The sequence below is a fragment of the Triturus cristatus genome, chromosome 1_2 (genome assembly GCF_964204655.1).
Source record: "Triturus cristatus chromosome 1_2, aTriCri1.1, whole genome shotgun sequence".
Taxonomy (NCBI): Eukaryota; Metazoa; Chordata; class Amphibia; order Caudata; family Salamandridae; genus Triturus; species Triturus cristatus.
Genome location: NC_140580.1, coordinates 710,356,872 through 710,382,187, shown reverse-complemented (window position 1 = coordinate 710,382,187; position 25,316 = coordinate 710,356,872). Strand labels below are relative to the sequence as shown.

Sequence of the window (25,316 nt, the reverse complement as noted above, 5' to 3'; positions counted from 1 at the left end):
TGGGAGACTTAACAGTAAAATTTAAGTACTAAGATTGTCGCTACAGGATTTGCGGAACACCTGATGCAGTAGTACTACACACATAAATCCCAGCACTATAGGGGGTGGTAATTTCAGCAGTTACTGGTCCTTTAAAAATGATGAGATCTGAAAAAGCACCAGAGAACTTTCCATAGAGATTTTAGTGGCTAAAAAAGGCTGAAATATACTTGCGAATGTCTTGGAGAGAACGAGGCATTACTGCGAGAATCAGACCATAAATTGTATGTATATATTTATGTATATATGTATACATGTATGTATATATGTATGTATGTATGTATCTATATATGTATATATGTATGTATGTATGCATGTGTTCAAGTATGCAGTAAGGTATTTCTAATTCACAAACCGAGCTAAAAGGCAGTGGAGTACTTTAGAGGGTCAAAGACCAGCATAAACTTAGTGAGCGATCTGTTGCTTGCCTGGGGTGCAGGACCAGGAGGACTTATGGATGACAGTAATGCCCCCTCCCTTCTTATGTGTGCAGTCTACATGATGGAGTCTGTTGCTGCAGGAAGAAGGAGACTCAGGATGTGCAAGAATTTGGGGTGAACCATGTTCCTGTGATGAAGAGGGCATCAAGCTTTTGTTAGATTATGAGATCTGCAACATCTTGTGCTTGGAGTACCACAGAGTGTGTTAATGAGCATTACTTTGAATATGTGTTCTGTAGTTTAAGGAGCAAAGGCAGTTAGTGGGATATGTATGAGGATAGGCCTATGAGTTCTATTAATGCTATGCAAGTGTTTGGTGTGATTGTGGGGATTGGCAATATAGGATGCTGGGTGTAACACATAATTACAACTTGCCTTGTACATTTAATTTGAATTACCAATCCCCTCCAGTAATTCCTCATTTGTTAGTGGGCCCTCAAGGATCAACTTGTAAGGGAACGGATTTTCCCACCTTTGAAGTTACTGGTACCCCCCTCTTGGCATAGGTGGCGTGAATCCATAGTGCAGGAATTCCTTAGTTTCACAATGTGAAAGTTTTGTACATGGAAATCTCAGTCATGATCTGGGACAACAGCAGTACTGGAGAAAAGCCAACACTTCTAATCTATTTCCCTTCTTCTTGCATCTTTCGTTTTAAAAGGTTTTATTCTTACTAACATTTTTGTCTGATTACCTGTTTCACAGAAATAACCATAATTACGGGTAGCCAGAGTTACGTTCTTGATACGAAGCCCAGTGTTACTCATACCAGGGATATCCAGGCATTTTACTGAGGACAATGTCCTCCAGGTATGACCTGGCAGATGTGTCCCAAGTTTAACTCTGGGTTTCCCAGAAGCAGGAAGGCCAGCTAAGGAAAGCCAGCATTACTTGTGATACCCCAATCTGGAGCGTAAATCCCACTACCAGCCGGATTGAACACAACTGGCGATAAAGGCGTTAGCGGCTGAAGTCCACAGAATTCACAGGGTAGATTTTGCTGTGAACTGTTAATAAGAGGTACATTAAGTCTATCTCAGATCCCAGCAGGAGCTATTGTTCGTTTTTGCTTTTTGTGTATTTATAAAGTGTAGAAATGTGCATAGCTCAAGACAGTTAAATACAGGGTGAACATCCAGATCGCCAAATCGTTAATAAATAAATAACATCATCAGGGTCCATTAAAATGAATAAGCAGCAGTTATTAAAACTTAAAATCAAAGCCTAACGTTCCAGGTGATGGAAATGTGCACAATCCAAATGCGATCCTGGGTGGCGGGGTTACCCTTAAGTGGAATTAAAAGCAGTTCTCTGAAAGATGTCTGGATTTATTGAAGAAGACAATCTTTTCTCATAAAGCATTAGGAGGTAAAAAATGATTCTGCCACTAAGATGTTGCAGCCAATGCGGTCTCTGATTCAATCAGTTGCACTTTGCAGCAGAACACACAACCCTGCCGGTACCACGGATGTCAATGCAGTTGGATTACTTTTGCACCCTACAGCAAAACTTTTGTCCAATACATACTTGAAAAAAACAAAATAATAAAAAAATATGAAATCATTCTGAACAACTCAAGTGGTGAATTCAAATCAAACGCAATCTATGGACCTAGAGTAAGCGCGTTAGGCTCCAAATATGTAATTTTGGGCTTCATTTCCAACCTTTTCAGACCCTGACCCTTGGGCTATGCATCAGAAAAGAAGTAATCAGTCTAATATGATATTGCCAGGAGGGTCAATAAATTATATCCAGGAGTGAAACAAAATATTTTCTATCGAGACTGCATAAAGTTGTCTGCCATCACATTTTATTCCCTTCTAGTCTATCCATTACTATACACATTTCACCCCTTGTAAAGGGAACTTGAGTAAGTTCCAGATGAGACTTCCCTTCTCATCCTTCACCCCCCCATGTCTGTTCTACTTTACGTTACACTGGGGATAACGTTAGTATCTCCTCTGCCGAAGTCTGGTTTTGCCTCCAGGCTCCCTTTTAGAAATACAAGGCAATCAGAGGTTGAAAAGGCACTGTGAGCAGCAACTTAAATATGTCAGAGTGCTCCAATAGTCAGCCTCAGGGAGGTCATTTAGGTTCCAGTGGATGGTCTGCTGGTCTGGAATGGGTTGGGTGGAGGCCTGGTCTCTGCCACCCACTTTGTGCCCTATTTAGAAATTCCAACCTGCCTGGTGGTGATCTCCGTATCGTTAAGGGTTGTGCCTTCCACAGGACTGAAGGCGCATGTTTAAAGCGCCAGCTCAAAACACTTCTTAATTTAGAGAAAGCAAACTCCCAAAGCAAGAGTTTTTCTCTAAGCAAAAAATAATTTGCCCTCCGATCTCAAAACCTAAGCTGACCTCACAAACAAAGCAATATTCTAAAATGCCAGTTGGTGATTGTTAAAGATGGAGGACTGTGTAAAGAAAATAGGGCCTCATTTAAGAGTTTTTGCCATAGGGCAGCACCGCAGGCCTTCCTGCTGGGCTGCTCCAAGGTCAAAAGGGAAGGTAGGTATCTATAAGATACGGCGAATTCCTGTCCTTTTCCACTGCGCTGGCGCACAGTGGGCGGCCGTGGGCAAACGCAGGTATCTATGCACCATGATGCAAGGGGGTCTGCGTTGCAGGAATTAATATTTTTGTGCAGGAATTAATATTTTTGTGCACAACAACAATCACAAGAGGCATTTTCCTCTTTTTATGTGCGCTGCAGAATGCAGCACACATAGAAAAGGAAAAAACAAGGAGAAGTAAAGATATTTATCCTCGTTGTGTCTACCCTACACCTCCCCTGGGAAGGCGTATGTTACAATTTCTCATAAATCTGGGGCAGTATCAAAATGCCCTGGATGTTGCTGGGAATGCCCCCAGAAACACCCATTGCACGTGTTAAAGAGAACGATATTTGCAAGGCAGCATTAAGCCAAAAAATGTGGCTTAAAGCTGCCTGGTAAATATAGAGCAGGCTCCTGTGCCACAAAATTGATGCACTGGCGGTAAATAAGCCCCATGGTTTTTTGTTCCCTCATTGGAAGACCCCTTTTATATGTCCCTCCATTTATGCCCCCAGGCTGTGCTTAATTATAAGAAGCAGAGAGGCTGCCAGTCTGACCCTGCCCATGACAGTTCGTGTGTGCCATTACCCCAAGGCATGTGATTCTCGTGGAATCAGATAAAATGTAAAGAAGGAAGTAATGTAATGTCACACAGATCAACAAAGTAAAAATAATACAATTTACAAAGCCACAAAACAGATAAAAACAGTCCAGATGTTATTGAAAAGAATCTAAAATAATATAACAGAGCGAACCAATTCATGGGCTGAACACACAATGAACTAACAGTTTACAGGGCATTCCACCTGGTGGCTTCCCTACTTTAGTTACTCAGGTGATGGCGACCACATTTTATTGGTACTTGGAGTGCCTTATCCAGACTGCCATAAGACATTTGCCACACCAAAAATATGGGGCCTGTATGTACTAGTACTCAGATTCTAAAGACAACCTGGTAGCTCCTGCTACCAAGATTGTTGCAAAGTGTAACAATCCACTTTTCCCAAAGACTCCTGTACTCGGGCAGAGGAACAATAAGTGCTCCAATGATCATGGTAAGAAACACTACTTGCTTTCAACTCTTCTAAACTGCAAAACTGTGCTACCCAGCTCTGCAAATTATAATTATTGTTATCATTATTATTAATAAAACAGTTTATAGAAAAGTATGATGAAATCGTCAGTTGGGATTAATAGTATTAGTTATTGAGGGATATAAAAAAAAATTATGCACAAATGCAGACTATACTATGTCCTGTTACGTCACAAAAGCCCTCATTAGGAATAGTGACATTTAACCTGAAGCAATAACACTGATAGATGTTCCACCATCTACATTTCCATGTCTCTCTGGGCATTGAATGATCGGGTTCGCAGACTCTGGACCTGATAGTTTTGGCCCCGGAGACACTGGGCCTATCTTTTCAGCTGGAGGGGCCGGGGGTGTGTTCCGCATCACAGCCCAGCCTGTGCCTGACCCCCGCAGCTCTATAAGGGGAGCTGGCAATGCTCCCGGGAGGCAGACACAAGCACCCAGACCTCATGTCCCAGTTCCCCAACCACGTGTTCTCACCTGCCCTTTTCCAAACGTTTCCGCCTACACAGAGCAGGTGGAAAATGTCTGCAGTTTTCTCACTGGAATTGTGATAAATCACATGAACAAGCATTTGCAATGCAATAGGTCTCGCATTAATTGGATTTAGAGCTATTGGCTTTGCAAATGTAAAAGTAATATGGCGGACAAACAACATTTTTTTTCTATGTATTTACTTTTGTAACGATGACGGCATGCTGCACGAGGTGCAGCCTTTACTACAAAAGTCAATGAATAAAAAATAAATAAAGTAAAACAAAAAAAATTACTTGCCTGCTGTATTACTTTTACATTTGCATAACCAATAGCTCTGCATTTAACTAATACGAGATCTATTGCATTGCAAATGCTTGTTTCTTTAGCTCTCTGCCCCGCCCATAACTCAACAGGACAGGAGCCCCTTCCCCGCCCCAAAGGCATGTAACCCGTTTGAATCTGCCGGGACGGTTGTTTTCTTTCTGTTAAAGTAAAAAGTACGGGCATGTCGTTCCCCACAGAGCCCACCCACTTCGACCTCAGCGCATACAGCTACCTTTAACCCACTGCCTCTATATGTCAATATATGTATGCCGTTCGGAGGTGAGTGTAAGACGAGATGCCAGTGTTGTATAAATCACCAAAATAAATACATTAAAAAAATAAAGATGGCCACAAATTTGGATGCAAGTTGATACGTATTTCACCGCACAGCTTTGGTTAAACTCTTTACTGGCTTTCTACAGACTCAGGAGAGTTTTAAGTAGCTAAGGATTAATGTCTTTAAATCTTGAAGGCATTCAGGCTCACTCATAAATTTCAGGAAAAGCATTTCAAGGCATGGCCCATAAAATGCCCTATGAAAGACCCCGCTCTGAGACTGCACGGGGAGAAGTCTGGCTGTGTCGACCTGCTGGAGGCCTCGGCAAGTGAAACAGGCCCCAGCTCACTTTTAACTAGCCATACATATCTGGTGGCCTCAGCAGAGGTGGGTGGAGGCCATGGGCTACCTCTTTTATAAATGCTACTAGTGACCGTCAATGTGGCGCTCATTTTTATCAACCTCAGAAGGAGAAAAGACTCAGCCGACCCCACCAGAGGGTGACCCTGTGAGATAGTAACTACACACCTGATTACACATCGAGGTCATTGAAGAATGCCCCACTTGGGGATTTATGACAGGCAATGAAACTAAATCTCAAACAATGGAGAAACAATCACAGACGAGCAGAGACAGACCTGGCGTGGTGACAACCTTAGCTGAGGTATCACAGAGTACAGAAATTCCACATTTATTGATTTACAGCCCTTCCATATCAGCACAAGAATTTATCCAAACAACTTTACCTTGTGTGATCTTGCTCATGCACTCGGGCAAAGGGCGACGTTGGTGGTGGGCATATGTAAAACGATCTTACCTACCCAAACTGCTATCAATCGAACAAGAATTGAACAAAGTTACAAGTTGGAATCTAAGTAACTTCACACTGCCGTTTATCCTTATGACGACGATAGAATCTGGGCTGATCATGTACTGGTAATTATCAGTTTATTTTACCATATCTATAGCCCAGCGATGCTGCAAGCCTTTGCAAGAAGGCACCATTTACAAACTAAATTACTTTTATAAACATTACTCAGGGAATAAAGACTGTTTTCTAGAGCTTAATGAGAATGCAAGGGAGTAGGGGTGGGGAGTGGGTGCTGCTCCTGCAGGTGGGCGGGTTAGTTCTTAAGCCTCGGGCAATTCTATAGGCCCTGAAGCAGAGCCTGCCCTCACGGCAGCCACATCGCATAATTTATGTAACAAGCTCCCCATATGAGACATGGCGGAGCGTGTGTACACTGTAACACTTGATCGCATAGCTCCTTTGTATAGGAGGTTGTATGCACCCAGCAATGAAAACCGCACTCTGGTAAAAGGGATTGCTTTGCCAAAAAATACGGGCGGGGAAGTGAACGTGTGATTGTAAATGTAAAAGCGGGCACCCGTGTTACAAACATGAAAGTGGTAACTATTACTGCGTGAAAGAGGTTGTATGCGCCCAGAAATGCAAACGCCACTATAGTAAGAAGGATAGCTACAATAAACAAGCTACATAAACAGCAGCAGATTCTATTACATATAATGCACTTCAATATTCTAGCTCAATTTTTCATTCTTGCAGGCAACCTTGAATTAGCCTGTGATGCTCTTTGATTGAATAAAACAAAGTAAACAAGTAAAATTTTCACTGCTAATTTTCCATCTCCCGAAGGTGCAACATAGTTTCGGAGGGCCTACCAGGCACAGACGCCCATAGTCAGCACCGTATCTAGCGTGTCCTTTAATGGTGATTTTAAAGCTGTATCAAATCTATTGCTATGCTGCTTTGTCACCCTACAACATGGGCGTTGTTCCTGAATTTCCTCCCCATCCAGGCTGAAAGGCGAAAATTAATTGATAAGCCCCGGTATATTTTGTTCTGTCAGTTATTAGAAGGCCCCTACTGTGAAGTGAAGCCGCTGCAAGATGGCGTGAAATGCCATCCAGCCGAGCAGCAAACAGACAATGCAGAGGGTCTGCTTTTCTGCTTGTGTGCTCAGCCGTGACCTGAGCCGCAGCCTAGTCCGTTCGAAACCTAATGGGAAACAAGCTAAACTTAAAGCGTTGCCCGCATGTTGCTTTCAGCAAAAAAAAGAATACACTAAAACAAACTCACACGAAAGGGATGGGCCTCATATACCGTAATACTTGGTGCCGATGTCCAGCTGTGGGCCCGAGAGACGAGATGAGATAGGAAAGGCAGGCTCGGCAGGGAAGGGCTGGTAAACACTTACACGTAGACATGCACATAGGTCTAAGGGAATCCCTCTGCACCACAAAACCACATGGATGTGTTTGCCTGCTTTCGCACCCTGGGCACTAAAGAATGCACAATGAACACGGGAGTCTACAAGGAGGTCCCTGCTTGTGCCCCAGCGGTAAGGTGTAGTGCGCGCTCGATTGGAGCGTGAAACTGACTCAGGCACACCCGGTCTACTCTGAGCAGAGGCTGAGGCCTTAGGTTAATAGGGCAGCACTGTGGACGTAAAACAATTACGTTGAGATAGACCTGGCCGACTCTCTCCGCATAAATAATTTTATCTAAAACGCTGGACATGTGCCGGTCACACTGTAAATCACAGCGCAAGCAGCAGAGGAACAAAGGTTGGCAGCAACAAGGGGACGTGGTGGGAGGTAGGGAAAGAAATAACAAGATGAAACCAAAAGAAAACAAGCCCGGCGGAGCGTGGGCGCGCGCGCTTGGGGGCGGGGGAGCGCATTCCAGGCGGGGGAGCGGACCCTTTGAAGTGCGATGCCAAACGGATTGCATGGCGGCACGATGCGCGTGATTGTGCGCGTGCTAGCCATGTAATCCGCTTTTTGGGAGCACTTTTAAAACCCCCTTACATTAGTCTCGCTTTGCGATCGCTTACGTGATAGCAAGGCGAGACCTAAAAAAGGACCCTTTATCTCTAGGACAGTGTGAGTATTCCACATTCAGGAGAACATTTGTGACTGCTGGGACTTGGTGCTGGGATATCAGATGCTGTGATTGAAGAATGTAGCCCCCAAGTATCCGTGCAGTGCCATCTTAACACATGGGCACGCTGGGCAGTTGTCTGGGGGCCCGATGAGCATAGGGGCCTGATGCTAATCTATGTACAGACCAGAATTTAAATAGGGACGGCTTATCCACAGTGTGGTTATGTAGGCAGAGCCCAGTGCACTGCTTTGCCCGGGGGACTATAATGCTGCTAAGACGGCCCTGTATTCGTGCATCAAATTCCAGGAATCTAATAATCTAATAATGAGGGACAAAGTCATTTGAATGCACCGACCAGCTAGGCAGTGGCAGTGCAAGGAAACCTTATACCATGAACAGAGGCTGCCAGCACGGCTCATGGGTGACTGTGTGGGGAAGGGGGAGGCAGTGGGGGGACGCGCAGGGAACATTTTTAAATTTTAAAAAATACACTTACCTTCCCGACGCATCCCGTGTCTCCTCTCCCCTCCGTCTCGGACTCCAGGAAACAGCCAGGCTCCCCAGACCAATCACAACGCTGCAATGTAGTGTTGGGATTGGTAAGCACTCAGGCTCCCCTGACCAATCACAACGCTGCAATGCAGTGTTGTGATTGGTCTGAGCAACGTGGTTCAGCACTCAGCCAGGGACTGGAGGCCTGGACATGTTCTCCATGCAGGCTGTAATGGAGCCTGCATGGAGAACACAGAAAGTGCGCATTACTGTTTTGGGCAGCCGACCAAACAGCCGTTGCGCATGCAGGAGGGTTCTACCACTCCTCCCCTGCTCTGTAGCCCCGCCCCTCACGCAAAGCTGATATAGCAGGAGGACAAAATAAAATGATAATAACATCACGTTATTATAATTTTATTTTTTCCTTGTTTTACTGCTGCAAGGCAGTGAGGCGACGCTTCTCCACCTTAGCGGAGGAGCCGCCCCTGACGATGAAGCTGTTTTATAATGCTGAAGGAGTTCATGCTCGACATTTCAATGAAATTATCTAGAATATAGCTATTATCTAGAATATAGTTTCTATGTTTGCTTCTATGTCTACTTCTCTATTCTAAAAGTGTGGTTTCGATCCATTACAGTATTTGGTGAATGCTACCTGTTCACATCACGAACATTCAGGGCAGAGTGAAAATGAAAAAAGAGTTCGCCCTGCTCAAAATATCATGCACTGACTTTTATCCTGAGAATATGCCATTGGCGTATCCGAATATAAGGGTTGCCGAATATTAAGGCTGCCTCATCTGGATTCCAACTGATGCCTCTTTCTTCCACTTCCCTATAATTACTGTATTTTTATCTCACTCTTGCCAGTTCTTTTCCATCCCTCTTTTCTCACGTTGTAATTGTTTGCCTATCTCTCTCTTCTTCGTTCTCCCTTTTCTGTCTTTCACTCTCTTTTCTCTGGGCCTAAATTTGATGATGAAAAATAAGTATCAGTCCACAAAAATAAGTGCTGGTGACCAGCCCCTGCCAACACCGGCATAATGTAAGCGCCGTATATTTGCCCTTCCTTCCCAACTGCTGCAGAAAGACAAAACAAGCCCGAGTATCGCAAATCCTTGCTGGTGTTAAAAGGGGGGTAAAACGGACTGGTAAAATATAGGATGAGTGTAGAGTGATAGTTATCTCTGTGACGAGACAAAAAACATTTGGGGACATATTTATGACATCGTCATCAGTAAGCATTTGGGGACAAATTTATGACATTGTCATGCAATGCAGAGCAGTAAGTCACCTTGCTGCATTCCATGACAGGGAAAGGGCAGGAATTTGCCTTATTTAAAAGAATATGGCGCATTCCTGCCTTTTCCCCTGCGCTGCCGCCATTTCGACTGCCTAGCACCAATGCAGGCACCTTTGCACCATGGTGCAAGGGTTCCAGTGTTGCATGTAGGATTGTTTTTGTGCAGTAAGTGGCACCTTCCTGCACAAAAAAGCCTGAGAGGCATATTCCTCTATCCATGTGTGCTGCAGAATGCAGCACACATAGAACGAAAAAGTAACGAGGAGAAAAAAAGATATTTCCGGTTCTCTTGGTTACGCTGCTCCTGGTAAGGAGTATCTTTTGGCGCATTCCCAAGTTTACCAGTTCTGGTATATCTGGGCATTCATCAAAAACCATAAGATTTGCATGGGAACACCCACACAATGCAAATACAAACATGTCTCTAGTGCAGAGTAAGGCAACGCAGCGATTTATGAAGCCACTCAGGCCCACGCAATCTAATTTTTCAGTTGAGTTACACGTGTACCACGTTATATTATGCAAGCATGACACAACAGGGGCCCTTAATGTTAGCCACCTTGTAGCTCACAACAGAAGTCAGCTTGCTACTAGAAATTCCCCTTTGCCCATATGGTGGGAAGAGGTGGCAAGGGACACACAATGGCCCTTAGTTCACTTATAAGAATTGAAAAAAAGTAACCATGCATGTTTGTCCATTTTCTGTAGTGCAGAAGACAGATGCTTTTTAATTTAAAATGCCAGACACATTTCAGTTCAACAAAGCAGCAACTTATAAACCAGAAAAGAATGTAAGAACTGTGGGACTTCCAGGAAACTGAATGGCCAGATTAACGCTGAAAATAACTGGATATAATAACCGCAACACGGAAATTATTTTCCATTTCTCTCTTTAAAATTCCCTTTGGACACCCAAGATGACAAATTACAAACTGAAGGAAAATAGTCTTGGGCCACCAAGTCGTCATATCTCCATCTGTTCCAGCTTAATGATTTGGCTAAAACCTTGCTTGGAAAATTGACGTCTTCTCACTAATTGAAAATTATAGGACGCCCCCAGACAAAAAAAAAAGAATTATTGCATTTTATGCAGCGGGAATCTACACACGGGATACAAGTTTTCTTCAAACGATCGTAGCGTGCAGCAAGGAGAAAACAATTTCATCAGGTATAGATGGGGAGAGAATGTGGCCTAACAGGCTAGGGCGGTCGACCTCGGAGCTAAGGAACCGGGTTTAAGTCTCGTCAGGGACGCTCACCATTCTGTGATTCTGGGCACTTAATCTCCCTGTACCTGACAAAAACAAAATTAATGTGTCAGTCTGTAATGTAACTGGTGCTCATGTAAAGCGCTCTGATACCTTTGGGTCTAGTTTGCGCTATATAAAACTCCACAAAAGAAAATACAAAAGAATTACCTACTTATGCACAATTCTGCCCTAAGTACAGTTTCCTTATGCGTGCCGGACTTTTAGATAGTGCACCTTCCTATTTCCTGTCCCCTTGCACACCATCGCATGCCTTCCCTTGAGTGCATCAAGCCGGCCTATGGACAGCCCATACGGCAAACCCAACCTAGGTGTTGATTGAGTTTAACGCTAGTGTTGTGTCTTCTTCATCCACATCAGAAAGTGCGCAGGCACCAATGACAAAGGTGGGTACCTTGTTCCTCTTTCCAAATTGCATATTGAAGCCAATATCCTGAAATACATTATTCATTCCAATTTTCTTTTGCCACAATGTAGTATAATGAGCATAAACTACACCAAGTGCTCCATGCATTCTATATAGTGGTGGCAGAGAGGGCAGTGGTGACTATTTACAAATGTCACTCTGTCCATAGGAAGCAAAATGTGTCCAGGTGGCTCATTGTCCAACTGGGGGCGTTTGTTATCAGTATCAGTAATAATGAGACTGTTGTCTCAGTGCCCACACTAGGCCATTCAGAGAGTGATGTAAATCAGTGCTCTGCCTTTGCCGCTGTTTGTTGTGGGCAGTCATGGGCTGTCATTATTACTGAGACAGTACTGGCACTAGTCCACGATCACCAAAGCATTTGAATTCTCCTGTGTATCTCAAGTAAAATGAATAAACTTGACATCTTTTCATGATAGGCATGACAAGGCTCCTTCCTGCTTTTTAGGTCAAGCCTGTAGCAGCGCGCATGCGCTGCAGTGGCGAGATTTTATGTAAGGGGCTTCAGAAAGCTCACCTCACGCTCGTGCGTGTGGTCAGCTTTCGTTTCAGGCTATTGGGCTTTGAGTGCGTCTTTCTAAGAAAGACAGCACACAATTGGGCAAAGGCGGGTGCATGTCCCGCCTTTGCTCCGCCCACGGCCTATTGCTTGCAGTTATCTGCAAGGCGACATCTGTTTGCAATTATCGTGCACAGACATGTGCGCGATAATAGAAAACAGATGTCTCGCTGTGGCGCACGCATGCACTACTCGTTCTTCTTTACAGTGCGCACGCCACTCGCGGGATGCTGTTCTTTGTTACAGGTGTTTCTGATTTGTTAGTAATCAGTGCTGAATTAAAAAATCAATGTAAATTGAAGCATCTACTGTGCAGCCATCCGACCTTCGGGGGTTACGTTCAAGAGTGCAGGCTTTTCAGAAGGAAACCTTCTTTCTTCGAGGAAACAGTTACATTTTCACCAAGAGTTAGTCCAATAATCTTTCCTTTATTTTGTGTCCCCCGCAGCTGTTTTCCCCAGCCATGAGTGGTATGAATATGCTAGGAAGTAAATCTCTTTACGCCTAAAAACATATTCAATGAGTGCTTGTTTACCGAGTTTATTATTTCTTGCTTCTCATAACGTGTTCACAACAACCAGCCCTAGGCACCAGAACCCGACATCAAAAGTGGGGAGTCGAACCAGAACAGCCTCCCCTCTGGTAAATGGGAACTTGGCTTCGCGTTGTAGGGCAGGTATGAACTTCATCTTGTCCTTACCCTGGCATGCTTCTCGTCCGTTTCAGGAGGGTGAGTTCTGCCTCTCTCAGTACATTCTTCGTCAAGAAGGCTCCGGGGCATTTCGACCCATCCCCCACCGCCGCCACTGCTACTAAACATAAGCAGCGTTACAACAAACAAATGATGGACGGAATGCTGACAATGCAGACATTCTCCCCCAGTCAAGAGATCTGGGTTAAATCCATCGTTCTTTTGCCCACTACACCACCCCAGTTTAGACGTGGCCATATGCAAATCAGTCTTGACCCTGTGCCTCATGGGAACAGTCCAGCCCGAACTGCCAAGTCATGTCTTCCCTGGACCGGAATCAAGCATCCTAGGACCGGTTTCTGGCTATCAGCCGTCATCGGCCAGGATAGCTTGACTCCAGTGGCGTAGTGAGCACGGGTCCCACGTCTGGGAATACCCATCCCACTTGTGGCGAAAAGCGTTACAACAAACAAATGATGGACGGAATGCTGACAATGCAGACATTCTCCCCCAGTCAAGAGATCTGGGTTAAATCCATAGTTCTTTTGCCCACTACACCACCCCAGTTTAGACATGGCCATATGCAAATCAGTCTTGACCCTGTGCCTCATGGGAACAGTCCAGCCCGAACTGCCAAGTCATGTCTTCCCTGGACCGGCACCAAGCATCCTAGGACCGGTTTCTGGCTATCAGCCGTCATCAGCCAGGATAGCTTGACTCCAGTGGCGTAGTGAGCACGGGTCCCACGTCTGGGAATACCCATCCCACTTAGGGCGAAAAGCGTTACAACAAACAAATGATGGACGGAATGCTGACAATGCAGACATTCTCCCCCAGTCAAGAGATCTGGGTTAAATCCATCGTTCTTTTGCCCACTACACCACCCCAGTTTAGACATGGCCATATGCAAATCAGTTTTGACCCTGTGCCTCATGGGAACAGTCCAGCCCGAACTGCCAAGTCATGTCTTCCCTGGACCGGAATCAAGCATCCTAGGACCGGTTTCTGGCTATCAGCCGTCATCAGCCAGGATAGCTTGACTCCAGTGGCGTAGTGAGCACGGGTCCCACGTCTGGGAATACCCATCCCACTTAGGGCGAAAAGCGTTACAACAAACAAATGATGGACGGAATGCTGACAATGCTGAATGCTTCCCTGGACATTCCGGTCCAGGGAAGACATGGCTTGGCAGTTCGGGCTGGACTGTTCCCATGAGGCACAGGGTCAAGGCTGATTTGCATATGGCCATGTCTAAACTGGGGTGGGGTAGTGGGCAAAAGAACGATGGATTTAACCCAGATCTCTTGACTGGGGAGAATGTCTGCATTGTCAGCATTCCGTCCATCATTTGTTTGTTGTAACGCTTTTCGCCCTAAGTGGGATGGGTATTCCCAGACGTGGGACCCGTGCTCACCACGCCACTGGAGTCAAGCTATCCTGGCTGATGACGGCTGATAGCCAGAAACCGGTCCTAGGATGCTTGATTCTGGTCCAGGAAGACATGGCTTGGCAGTTCGGGCTGGACTGTTCCCATGAGGCACAGGGTCAAGGCTGATTTGCATATGGCCATGTCTAAACTGGGGTGGCGTAGTGGGCAAAAGAACGATGGATTTAACCCAGATCTCTTGACTGGGGAAGAATGTCTGCATTGTCAGCATTCCGTCCATCATTTGTTTGTTGTAACGCTTTTCGCCCTAAGTGGGATGGGTATTCCCAGACGTGGGACCCGTGCTCACCACGCCACTGGAGTCAAGCTATCCTGGCTGATGACGGCTGATAGCCAGAAACCAGTCCTAGGATGCTTGATTCCGGTCCAGGGAAGACATGGCTTGGCAGTTCGGGCTGGACTGTTCCCATGAGGCACAGGGTCAAGGCTGATTTGCATATGGCCATGTCTAAACTGGGGTGGCGTAGTGGGCAAAAGAACGATGGATTTAACCCAGATCTCTTGACTGGGGGAGAATGTCTGCATTGTCAGCATTCCGTCCATCATTTGTTTGTTGTAACGCTTTTCACCCTAAGGGGGATGGGTATTCCCAGACGTGGGACCCGTGCTCACCACGCCACTGGAGTCAAGCTATCCTGGCTAATGACGGCTGATAGCCAGAAACCGGTCCTAGGATGCTTGATTCCGGTCCAGGAAAGACATGGCTTGGCAGTTCGGGCTGGACTGTTCCCATGAGGCACAGGGTCAAGGGTGATTTGCATATGGCCATGTCTAAACTGGGGTGGCGTAGTGGGCAAAAGAACGATGGATTTAACCCAGATCTCTTGACTGGGGGAGAATGTCTGCATTGTCAGCATTCCGTCCATCATTTGTTTGTTGTAACGCTTTTCGCCCTAAGTGGGATGGGTATTCCCAGACATGGGACCCGTGCTCCCGTGCTCACCACGCCACTGGAGTCAAGCTATCCTGGCTGATGACGGCTGATAGCCAGAAACCGGTCCTAGGATGCTTGATTCCGGTCCAGGGAAGACATGGCTTGGCAGTTCGGGCTGGACTGTTCCCATGAGGCACAGGGTCAAGGCTGATTTGCATATGGCCATGTCTAAACTGGGGTGGCGTAGTGGGCAAAAGAACGATGGATTTAACCCAGATCTCTTGACTGGGGGAGAATGTCTGCATTGTCAGCATTCCGTCCATCATTTGTTTGTTGTAACGCTTTTCGCCCTAAGTGGGATGGGTATTCCCAGACGTGGGACCCGTGCTCACCACGCCACTGGAGTCAAGCTATCCTGGCTGATGACGGCTGATAGCCAGAAACCGGTCCTAGGATGCTTGATTCCGGTCCAGGGAAGACATGGCTTGGCAGTTCGGGCTGGACTGTTCCCATGAGGCACAGGGTCAAGGCTGACTTGCATATGGCCATGTCTAAACTGGGGTGGCGTAGTGGGCAAAAGAACGATGGATTTAACCCAGATATCTTGACTGGGGGAGAATGTCTGCATTGTCAGCATTCCGTCCATCATTTGTTTGTTGTAACGCTTTTCGCCCTAAGTGGGATGGGTATTCCCAGACGTGGGACCCGTGCTCACCACGCCACTGGAGTCAAGCTATCCTGGCTGATGACGGCTGATAGCCAGAAACCGGTCCTAGGATGCTTGATTCCGGTCCAGGGAAGACATGGCTTGGCAGTTCGGGCTGGACTGTTCCCATGAGGCACAGGGTCAAGGCTGATTTGCATATGGCCATGTCTAAACTGGGGTGGCGTAGTGGGCAAAAGAACGATGGATTTAACCCAGATCTCTTGACTGGGGGAGAATGTCTGCATTGTCAGCATTCCGTCCATCATTTGTTTGTTGTAACACTAAACATAAGCAGAGCCTTGGGGAGGCCGCCAGCTGGGTCTCTGCGCTGTAACAACGGGGATGCATTCCAGGCTCGGGCAGGGCAGGCGTCCCTCCGGGCGCACGCACCGGGGTCTTGTGGAGCAGGCTACCAAACTGGCCACTCAACACTCATAGGGCTCAGATGCGATTCATGTCTAGTTCTCTTTCCGCAGCGCAACTACAGGTTTACTACACTTCGCTCGTAGTTTTGTGTTAAAGTATTTCTGAGAACCTGAACACGACACTCGATCCATGGCTGCACGCCTCCTATGTTTTCACAGCACATCTCTGCTTATTCATGCAGAATCGTGCCGGTGCCTTTGCGTGGCTGTAACCAGAGTGGAAAGTCGGGTTCACACTCGCTTTGGTCGCAGCCTCTTTACCTCACTTCTCAGTGCTCCAGTATGGACGGGCGCAGATGTGCACCTGTTCGCGGTTGACACATCTACTGTCGATGGCCCCCTCAAAAGCTGTCATTTTCCTTGAAAACTAGTTGGACTGCACACGGGGACTGCGCAATTGGCTCTCCCGTAATTACGTGAAATGTCTACAAAATAACATGACGCAAAATGCAAATATGTCTTTCAGCCCTATAAGTTGGTGCAAACTGCTTCTGCGTTCATTTTTTGATGTAGGAAAGCATTTTGTGCTAAAAAAAAAGTGTGACAAAACGAACCAACTGTGAACAGCTGCTTGTGTTCTGTTTGTAGCCAGGCTTTAGTGACTGCAAATGCTGCATAGTTACATGAAGTGGCTTAATACCATTAGTTTGAACATTTCACATAGCTCAAAATTCCTAAAGTATATGAATTTCGCCTTCCTAATTTGAATTTTGCCCGCTCAAAAATTCCCACAGCTACCTTTTTTTGGGGCTTTTTCTGATTAGTTAACTACTTAAAGCCAAGCTTCTAGGGATGTTCTTTATTGAATCAACTAAGTTGTACTTTGTTGAATGAACAAAGACATGATTGCTTTTCAAACCTGCTTGGCTCCTCTTGCCTGGAGATGGACCCCCTATTAAGCAGTCCGTGTGACAACAGTTGATTATGCAGGATCCACTTTCCATACATGTCAGTGTGTTGGGTGGATCTGTAAGCCTCCTCCAAACTTCATCTTGGCATCCAAGGAATGTTTTCTTAATGGTTGAAGTGAGAGTCCTCTAAGGCCTGTCAGTCACTTCCAGATGCCTCGGTGAACAAATGATCACTGTCTCTTCTTACTCCTGTCATAATGCAATAATTCTTTAACATAAAAAGCATTGGCATAGCCAATAGGTCCCGCCTTTGGGACCTTATAAGTGTTTAGTTATCCAGCACAATATCCTTGGTGCAACAACATCAACTGTTGCATGGCTAAACACTTAGAAGGTCCCAAAGGCGAGACCTATTGGCTATGCCAATGCTTGTTTGTTATGTTGTGTCTGGCTGGGAGTGAATGTTTGATTTGTTTCACATTCCATCCATCATTTGTGTGCCTTTTGTGTTCTGGGAGCCGCCTGGTCTACCTGTCATTTCCTGAGCATGGTTTGGTATCTCCGCTGAACTTGGGAAGCAGTCTACAGGCGTGCGGATATGGCAATGAACACTGGAGCTGCTCTCTATAGGCGAACATGTGCCCTCACTGTTGTTCAGACCAGTAGGAGTGTAATGTCACTCTCTGATGAATACAAAGTGACTAACTGACTATAACATGTGAGGACAGTGCATCACGCGTATCTGATCTGTCCACGTATGTTCCTGTTGTACATGTGCCTTCAGACGCTGCCATTTGGTGCCTCCCTTCCTTCAGCCTTTTGGACTCTGATAACTTGGGCCCCCAGTCAGTGTAAATAAAGGATGAAGTTTAAGATGTGCATGGGTGCTCTTGCCTTTGTAAATGAAATACTCTCGATGTATCCACTAATGCTCTTTGTTGGGCTTATGATAATGGGCATCATCCTGCACTGTGATATCAACAAGTACTCCATGAATGAAGCCAACTGCTCACAAGTCATTGCTGGTTGGGAATCTGTGGCATTTCTTTAAAAGCTACTCCAAGAGCCCCTCTTGAAATTCAGATTCTGGTGAGAATGTCACGTGCTCCAGAATGTCAAGCTGATATCTTTAAAAGACACAAGTGATTTGTTACCATGTATGGATCCATAAATTGCTTGAATGATTTGCAAGTTACCAACAGTGCGTCTATTGAAGGATAACATGGACAGCACAACTCCAGTCATTCTGCAGGTGATGTAATGGAAGAGGTTGAGGCATTCACATACCTGGGCAGTGTCATAGACAAGCAGGGTGGCACAGACACAGACTTCGAGAAAAGAATCATCAAAGCAAAGGCAGGCTTCATTCAGCTAAAGAAGATCTAGAGCTCCAAGGACCTAACATTGCAAACCAAGATCAGACTTTTTATCACCAGTATAAAATTGGTCCTTCTGTATGGAGCAGAAACTTGGAGGACAACAGTTACCACCACCAACAAAGTCCACACCTTCATCAACACCTGCCTGCAGAAAATCCTCCAAATGCACTGGCTAAACTCTATGAGCGACAACAACCTACAGTAACAGAGTTTCCAACTCCCTGCTCATGAAGAAATCATGAAAAGATGCTGGGGCTTGATAGGTCACACCCTTCACAAGCCTACCAGGCAAGCCCTGAACTGGCACCCTCAAGGGAAAAGGAAAAGAGGAAGGCCAAGAAACACCTGGCACTGAGGCCTCGAAGCTGAGTGCAGGCAGTTGGGTTGCGCCTAGAGTCAGATCGAAAGAAAAGCTCAGGACATAGGTGGCTGGAGAATTCTAGTCGATGGCCTATACCCTAGGAGGTGAAGAAGGCATAAGTAATTAAGCAAGTAAATGTGTGTCCAAGCACATGTTCTACTGACTTTGGGGTCATGTTCTGCACTTTGGGCCTTGTTCAGCACTACTCGGCCAGCTGTTTTCAAACTGTGTGTAGGAATATTGTGATCACTCTGGACCCGTTTGCAAACACAGTAGGCACGCACTCAAAGAAGAAGTAGCGGCGTAAGATAGGCTCCTCCATATCGCTGTGTAGAAGCTGGCCATCTACAATAAATGTATAGTCCTGTCAGCCTCAGGGTGGCCTTCCCCCAAACCTTTTGCCTCACCTCCTCCATTTTTGCTGGACTTATGTTTGTTGGCATTAGGATTCTGTGCACTTTGCCATAGTTAACTTTGTGTACAAGCTCCAGAGACACTGATCTTTCAGATCGGCATCAGTGAGCCAATGCAAAAGACCAAATATCTATTCTAAAAGCAGCTTTGAATCAGAGAGAGATATGCCACTGTAGGCCTGCGATACTAGCTTGTTTTAAAGTGATAGACCTACAGCTTAGTTGCAGGCTCACAAAATACCTGATAAGACTTGAAAAAGAATAATCAGTTCATCTGATGGTATAAACTCTGCGGCCACTTAAGACCACTGAACATCCTCTCTTATGTTGTCTGCGCTGTAGTGTCACCTTTTTACAAACAAGCAATCAGGGACTGAAACGGCACTTAAACTCAAGGACAAATCGGTCACATTTGGCCTTTTAGCCTTTTTATAACTTATGCTATGTCTTAATGATTGTTCTTAATCTATGCATTACTTTGCTACTCTCTATTTTAATGTTTTTATGTGTGCACTTGGGGTTACGGTTTTAAATAACTGTGCACTTACTATAATAAACCTAAACTGAAAACATTTCATACCAGTACTAAAATGCTTGTGCTCACTCCCTTTAAACATGGTTACATTGGCTTATACCTAATTGCCTTATTTAAGTTACCTGTTAGTCTCTTGTAATGCCTTCCCAATCGCCTGCAGGTGGCCCAAAATGCAGCTGCTAGAACAGTACTTATGCTTAAGGCCAGGACTCACATATCCCCGCACCTCAAGACACTACACTGGCTGCCAGTAAAAAAGAGGATTAGGTTTAAGACGCTGGTGTTTTTTTTTCAAAGCTCTGTAAGGCGGTGGCGCGGGGCATCTTAGAAGTAGAGTTTCCAAATATGCGCAATCGAGAACTTTGAGGTCATCCTCAGTGGGCCTTGCCTCCGTGCCTAGAATATACTGCACCCGGTCTGGAGGTAGTTATTTTAGGTTCTGGGGATCCCAATCCTGGAATCTTCTTCCGCTGTCCCTCAGAACTGTGACGGACCTCACCGTTTTCAAGAAGCTGCTCAAAACCTGGCTATTCCACAACCGACCCTTTCGCTTTAAGATACTGTTTAAAACCTGGTTTTCTCTGCACCTAGGGTGGTTCGCAGGACAGATGGGGACCATTAGCGCCGGGACACTCTGTTTGAGTAGCTGTGCGCTTTATAAATGATCTCATTCATTCATTTATTAGAGGTGTACACTATATGTCCAGGTCCTGTAAATTAAATGCTGCTTGTGGGCCTGTGGCACTTATTGTGCCACCCACTTAAGTAGCACTATAAAACATGTCCCAAGTCTGCCATTGCAGCCTGAATGCAGTTTTAAACTGCCATGTAAACTTGGCTTTTTAACATCCTTGCGAAGCCTTAAACTCCCCTTTTATTAAATATAGGTCGCCTTTAAGGTAGGCCGTAGGTAGCCCATAGGGCAGGGTGCTGTGTAATTAAAAGGTTAGACATGTACTTTTAATTTTTACATTCCTGGTAGTAAACAATTCCTAAATTTGTTTTCATTACTTTCAGGCTTACCCCTCCCTTAGGATAACAATAGGGATTCCTTATTATATTTAATAAGTTGTAATTTTCAATTGGGAACCGGTGTCTATATCATATTTGGTGTCTATAAAATTGTAATGACAAACCCTCATTAATGGAAAAAGTCAAATTTTTCTATTACAATTTTGAAAATGCCACTTTTTTAGGAAGTTGCTGAATCAGATAAGTGACGTAAATCCCGTGTTGATTAATTAAACGTGAACTGTGCCGGTCCTGTAGGACCGTTCAGTTTTAAGGAACTGTTTCAGCCCAATTTTGCTCTGACGGATTCTCTTCATAAATTGATCCTAGAGAATTGAATAATCGATTCAGTGCAAACTAAGTTGCATTCCTCACTGACAGTCTGGAACATATATTTTAAGTTCTTTTGTTCCAAGGGTCTTCAGTTCACATTCAAAAATATTGTCCTGAAGATCGTCTTGTAGATGACTTCACATGATAAGACCGAAACGTTGACACTCTCAACCCAATTTAATTTGTATTTTGTACATATGAACTGTTTATTGTTTCTCAATTATGCTTTCCTTTTCATTTAGTACAAGAAATAGGTGTTTACAAAAGTGTTTTTGAGAAAAAATCTATGTGAAAATAAGTGTTTTTCTCAGTCGCTTTTTATCTATGTGATTCACGCTTTTGTGCCTTTTTTGTTCCATTTATATAAATTTGTATTCAACAAGCATACACCTTGTTACGCCCCTCTTTTCTGTTTTCCCTTTTTGATAAGTTCATTTCAAATGGCTACAATTCAAATGTTGTAATTTATTTATAAGAGGCCAAGAGTAAGGGCTATCACAATTCATTGTATACTATTGAATAAGTTTGTATCTGAAAAAAATCCCCTGAGGGCATCAATACCTTATATTACTTTTAGAAAGTTAGCATTTTCCTGCCCTTAGACTTTTTATGTCTATAGTCTGTTTTGGGTCGCATGACTTGGTATAGCTGACAGACTTTGTGAATTCCTCCCAGACTGTCACACAATAGAGGGATTAGGTGTGCTTGAAGGGGCCATCTACTGGCAGGATGGTGGGGGCAGAGCTGAGCACAGCCCAATTTACAACTGAATTGACTGTGCTCAGCCTTCACGACCTTGCATTGTCACTTCAGCCAGCTTGAGCCAGACCAGGTCGGGGGAGGAAGGAAATTCCATGAAATTCAAAGTAGGCCTGGGTGGAGTATGTGGAGTTCTTTTACATGGAACTCACGGCGTGCCGAAAAAACTCTGCGCAATTCGGTGACTTTCGCAAGTGGTGAAATACAGTATGTCGTGTTGCTCGTACTGATTTTTAGCGCCAGAAATTTGTCCTGTGCTGTAAAATCAGTGCGAACAGCACTAAGCACAGCGCAAGAGGGCGCTGCTCCTTTCTGCAGCTTGAGCATATGTTCTTATCGTGTGGCAGCTTCCTCAACGTGAGTAGCAGGTTTCTCAATGCAAGGGGTAGCGACATGCCGCGACCGCCTACGTGAGAAATCTCGCTGGGAGGTGGTCTAGCATATGATTTTCCTCACTCTCGCTCAGCAACGTAACGTTGGTGAGCAGCTTGGGAGGAAAAACTCTGCTCTGCGTCGCTTCACAGAATCTTTCCAAACTCTGCACTCTACATGGAGTCCGCAAAACTCAGCAAAATTCGACACCCGCCCCTACTTCAAAGCCACTGTCTGGAAGCTTTCCCCACCTTTTAGAACCAGGGCACCAGGGTATTAAAGTAGGACCTAAATCACCAACTCTTAAATACACTTCTGGACCTGTGGATACTCTGCCAGGAAAAAGGACTGCTGTGCTGTGACAATACTGCCACTCTGCTGGACTGCTGCTCTAAAGGAACTTCTGCCCTGCTGGGCTGACTTGCTGCCTGCTTCCCTCTTGCATGGATAAGAAGAACAGGACCTGCCACTTCATCTGGAACCTAGAACCCCAGAGTGACTCCAAGGGCTAGTCTTTTGGCATCCTGATCGGAGCCTCAGGGAGATAAAGGGCTCCCACACAGCTCCTGGACCTAGCTTCAGCATATTCCTGACCCTTAGGTCCAGAACCCTTGATTTGGCTCAGCGAGCATAAATCAAGCTTTTGGTCTATTCATGATCACGAATGGGCCCGTTCAAACTGAGACCATGCCTCTCGCCCTGAAAATCCGCATGAGCTGCCATCAGCTTGTCTCTTCTCACTGCAGCATTAACTGTTCGCGGGGGCTGCCAACTCAAAGCTCCAGTCCACATGCAATGCCTGGCCTGCTCTTCACACCATGCCGACAGTTTCCGGCGACGCTCTCCTTGCGGCCCTCTCCAATACAAACGGGACTCTTGGCACAAAACTTGAGAAGGTAAAACCTCAGCAGTACTAATCTGGCACTGTTTTACACTTTATTATTTTAAAATGCATAACTTTGGTTCTACTGATTGGAATTTTATTGTGTGGTCTTGTTCCATTTATTAAATTCAGCTCGATTATTCTTACCTGGTGTGAAATCTTTTTGTGTAGTGTTTTTACTGTTTGAATGTTTGAAGTGTTGCAGAGATACTTTACACATTTCCTCTACGTTAAGCCTGACTGCTCTCTGCCAAGCTACCAGGTGGAGGAGCCCAGGTTAATTGGAGGTTTGCTCGGGCCTTACCCTGACAGGTATTGTGGTTGCTGCTTGACCAGAGCTGACACCCCAGTCAACCAGTAACCCAATTTCTCACATCAATGTTCAGAGATTGCGTTTAATCCTGTAACTGTTTACGAAGCTAAAACTTAAGAAATTAAAGCAGCCCGAAAATTCCTGTTAAACGACACCACTTATTCCACATCTATTTCTATCGTTGAAGGACAACCCTGGAACCCAGCGAAGAGTGCGCAATAAATGGGTTGTGAAGTCTTTGGCTCGCATGACCACTAGAACATATGTGCTTTAGAATAGATCTCAATGAAGATGTCAACATCATGTCTCTTCAGAGTCTGCAACTTTCCTTCACTTTTACACATTAGGAACTCCGCATGTATCGGGCCTAGTAGCACCCTGGAGTGCTCTGCTTAATTCGATCTCTTATTTGCAGTGCAATTTGTAAATATACTGAGCTGCAGGCAACAAAGCACTGTACACAGGATAAGGAAAGCACCAATTCAGCCAGTGCTCATCTCTCCCATTCATCCGGCTTTCTGGGCAGATCCACAGCCCACCAGAGGCTCAATTAGAGTGTAGCCACCGACCTCTTGAGCCCTTTCTTTCTGCTGTCCTTAGGGCCTACACCAGCAGAACCTGGCCTGGGGACTCCTTCTCTGACACTTTGCTTCTTGTTCTTTTCCAAAATGACTTCTCAATTTATTTCAAAAGGCAGGCTGTGATCTCGCCCATTCAAACACATAAATAATATTAAAGTGTTCTGTGACCTCACAGAGATATTGCTGCAATATCGCTCTTTAGTCAACAACAATACAACTTTCTTCAAACTCAAAATCGAGAGCGTGTAGCCATTAAAGTGTTCTTCAAGTTTTGTTTCTTCTCACACTTCAGGAATATTCTGACATTTGTATGTCAATCATTCATCGTAATTCATGTTACCCCCTGGTTTGATGATTTTGACTGAATGGCTTGTCCGGCCATTCAGATGGTGCCAGACATTACCTTCACAGAAGGAATCCTCCAGGTCAGTGGTACCACACTGCAGTTCTACATCTTTGAACTTTAACAAATTTGGACAAGTTACATTTGGGTGTGGGAAATGTTGCCTGAATTTATTCCACTTTAAACTTACAAATTAATCCAGGACATCTGTTAAATGGCACAAATGTTAGAGGACGAGCCTGAAGGCAAATGTTGGGGCATTTAGTCAATTTTCACACATTCATGGATTTTGAGTCCCAATACTGAGAAGATGCAACCCACCCTTCCTTGCACCTTGACTTTAAATAAACATTCCTTATCTTACAGCATTAATCCCTTTTCTTTTTCACTCAGTCTACTGGAATCCATGCGGGTAGGAGTAGAGTTGAATTTGGGGGAATAAGTGGAGAACAAAATGGAGATGGCCTCCGTGCACGTGTTATAATGAAATATGTGATGTAACAACATGTGGTGTTACCACACGGCAGGTAACAACGCGGTCGTTACATCGTCCACGTTGTTACCACGCATGGCATTACATTGCAAGTCGTTTCAATGACTTGCGCTAGATGGCGCGCTGGACTTAGGAATAGTATAAATTACTATTCCTACTCGAGTTAGCGCAAGAGCAGGGAAGGTGTTGGATTTAAAATCCAACACATTCCCTGGTGTTGCACGCCACCTAGCGCAAGTCGCTGAAACGACTTGCGATGTAATGTCATACGTGGTAACAACGCGGACGATGTAACATCCGCGTTGTTATCAACCCGCGTGGTATTACCAGCGTTGTAAACGCTGTCTCCCCGTATGATGACCACCCTAATGTTTTCTCACTCAAC

General features: G+C 45.1%; 1 protein-coding gene across 1 annotated transcript in view; it reads right to left on the bottom strand.

Moving 5' to 3' along the window:
* Positions 1-25,316, bottom strand: part of EPHA8 (EPH receptor A8) — an 876,683-nt gene that overhangs the window by 672,616 nt on the left and 178,751 nt on the right. The window lies entirely within an intron of this gene.